Below are 3,151 nucleotides of genomic sequence, written 5' to 3'. Positions count from 1 at the left end.
TCTAACTGTTGCTTCCTGACCTGCATATAGGTTTCTCAAGAGGCAGGTCAGGTGGTCTAGTATTCCCATCTCTTTCAGAATTTTCCATAGTTTATTGTGAGCCACACAGTCAAAGGCTTTGGCATAGTCAATAAAGCAGAAATAGATGTTTTTCTGGAACTCTTTTGTTTTATTGCCTGTATAATTTAGTCAATAATTATCCTAACAGGTGTTTACATTGCACTAAGTACATGCCAGGCTCTCTGATCTTAGGGCTCAGCACGTCCTAATTCACTTTCCTCACAACAACCCCAGGTAGGAAGAAGACAAGTGCAGAGATATTAAATAAATTAAGTATTCAAAGCCACATAGTTTGGTAGAAGTGTGCCCACCGACTACTACCACCTTAGGTGTTGCTGGCTGGCTTCCAACTGCCAGTATCTGCAGCTCTTTGCCTGAAGGATTTCTTGGGGCCACACAAGAAGCCTGTGCACGGAGGGAGTCAGAAGTCCCCCATCACTGAGTGACAGGGAGTTGGTAACTGCCCTTTAACCTCTTGGGGGAGGCAACTACAAGGAAGGTGTTGTACCCCACCTGGCCCTTCCCCCATGGGATGGAGGGCATCACTAACAGTGCCAGTGGGCTTGCTCCTCCATGTTCGTTGGCCACCTTTCCTGCCCTTTCTCATACCCTATAAACTATATTCCCTTTGCTTCCTGGGAACCCCAAATTATAACAAACCCAGGCTCTGGAACTTTACAGACTGGCTGGGGAGTTGGGCTCTTAACTGTGTCTCCTTGCAAAGGACAAAGCTTTGGGACAGTCAGTTAGGCTGTCATGGTTAGTGTTCTGCTGCTGTGTCCCCACCAATAAAGAGATGTTGGAGTCCTAACCCCCAGCAACTCAGAATGTGAGCTTGTTTGGTAATAGGGTCTCTAGTGTGGGGATTAAGTGTTCATTAGGATGGGCCCAAATCCAGTATGACTGGTGTCCTGACAAAAAGGGCAGATTAGGTGACAGATAGGGATAATGCCATGCAAAGACTGGACTCATGCTGCAGCAAGCCAGGCCTTCCAGGCGCTGAGAGAGAGACCTGGAATGGATCAGGGCCTTCCAAGGAAGCATGGCTCTGCTGACTCCTTGATCTCAGACTTCTAGCTTCCAGAAGTGAGAGAGAATAAATATTTGGTTTTCAGGGAATTTCTTGGCTGTCCAGTGGTTAGGACACCATGCTTCTGCTGCAGGGGACATAGGTTTGACCCCCTGGTCGGGGAATTAAGATCCTGAAAGCTGCATGGTGTGGCTAAATAAATATAAATAAATAAACCACTCAGTTCATAGTGCTTTCTTATAGGAACTCCAGGAAACAAACCCACCAGCCAGCTGACATCTGCATACCCCCGTTTTATTCTCAAAGATTCTCAGATAATTAAGTGAAATAATGCTAAAAAAATGCTAAGCACAGAGCCTGGCACCTGGCAGCTGCTAAGTGGGTGGATGCTTTTCTTTAGAAGAAATAAAAGTCCCCACCCTGCCACAGTTCCTCAGGGGAAGGGTTTCATTGAGCAAGTGGAGAAGTGAGCCTCACCCACCTTCCTTTCTCCTCCCGAGTCCAGGAGGATGACCAGTCCCAGACTGATCTGGTGCAAAAAGTGAACAAATGTTTTCACGGCATGGTTCTGTTGCCCAGTTTTTTGTGTTGCTTGGGGTGGCCATGAAGAGGTAGATGGGGCTGGAATGGTTCCTAAACCTGGTGGGGCCCAGTCTGAGGACAGAAAAAGGAGAGGTGCCTTCCACACTGCTGAACAGTGAGAAGGACCACCGTTTTCATGGACCCAACGGGTTACTGTTCTTGGTTGCAGACAACAGAATCCACTCCTGTTAGTTTAATTAGAAAATGCATTTATTATATATAAGGCCAGAGGTTGAAGCCACAAACAAATATGTAACATCACTGTGGGGCAAGAGGGCTTCTTTACTGAAAAGTCTTCTACCACCAGTGATGCTCAGGGCTGGACCAGAAATTCCCACACTGCCCCTCCAAGGAGAGCAGTGATATTGGGGAGAGGGGTGAGGGTAACAGGCAGGAAGGCCAGGGGTCTCCAAATGGAGGAAATAGCCTGCAAGTGTCAGACATTTTTATCTCTCTTAAGTGGCAGGAGGAAACAAACTAGCAATATTTTTTCCTTCTCTATACAAATTTAAAGGGAGGTTTCTCTTAAAATACTGTGTTGCCATAATGACACCTGGTTTCACCTGAAGTTAGCTATTCTTGAGCCTAGAGATAACCAATGCCTTTTTCTTATGGAAATGTTCGTCTTAAGCTATGCTAATGTACTATGCCTTTACCCCAGACTCTGTCTTCAAGTCGGTTCTCCTCTTGGCCCAGAACCTTCTTGACACACCAGTATGGATATTGTTCCCCTAATCTATGTAAATGAAACTATTTGTATGGGGGTCTGCCCTTCTTCAAGATTCAAGTTAATCATTTCATGGCCCAGGATAAACCATTTGGTGCCAAGATTATCCCAAAATGCATCTTACGGGTGAGGGGCCTGGTGCCATTCTGAATTTTAAGACATTCCTTTCTTTCATTTACAGACTGCTAGTGACTATATAACATCCAGCTGAAGACTAGCAGGGGGGTACTCTTTCTGCCCCCTTCTGATGCCTATGTCACAAGCTTTCTCTATCTCCTTTATACTTTAATAAAACTTTATTACACAAGAGCTCTGAGCGATCAAGCCTCGTCTCTGGCCCCGGATTGAATTCTTCTCCTCCGGGGGCCAAGAATCCTGGTGTATTCGCGTGATTCAACAACAACCTTTCAGAGGGGTGAGGGTGAGGTTGCAGCGAAGAGAGAGGCAGAGTTCTGCTGAGGAGGGTAGGCTTGAGAAGGAAGCAAAGGAGGCTCAAATAGCTCAGAAGCAGCCACAGTCCCGTGGGGCCTCCTAGGACTTCAGCATCTCAGGGAGCACAGTTGCCAGACTCTCTGTAAGAAGAAAGAAGGAACTTGTTGACTGTCATCACTGAAGCCCATGACCTTGACAGCGTACACCTGACAGAGTCTTGACAACCCCAGAAACGAGCGAGCGCGGTACTCCTGACACCAGGATGACCAGGAAGAGAAAAGCTGTTTGCTCAGGAGCACGATGGACCCGCTGGGCAGGGT

The 3,151-nt window shown here is 46.9% G+C and overlaps 1 protein-coding gene across 1 annotated transcript in view; it reads right to left on the bottom strand.

Annotated features, from left to right (window-relative positions):
• LOC104985091 (pancreatic trypsin inhibitor-like) overlaps positions 1-3,151 on the bottom strand; it is a 21,241-nt gene that overhangs the window by 6,617 nt on the left and 11,473 nt on the right. The gene's annotated exons all lie outside the window — the stretch shown is intronic.

The sequence above is a fragment of the Bison bison genome, unplaced genomic scaffold (assembly GCF_000754665.1).
Source record: "Bison bison bison isolate TAMUID 2011002044 unplaced genomic scaffold, Bison_UMD1.0 scf7180017864038, whole genome shotgun sequence".
Taxonomy (NCBI): Eukaryota; Metazoa; Chordata; class Mammalia; order Artiodactyla; family Bovidae; genus Bison; species Bison bison.
This window is presented reverse-complemented; position numbering and strand designations above follow the sequence as displayed.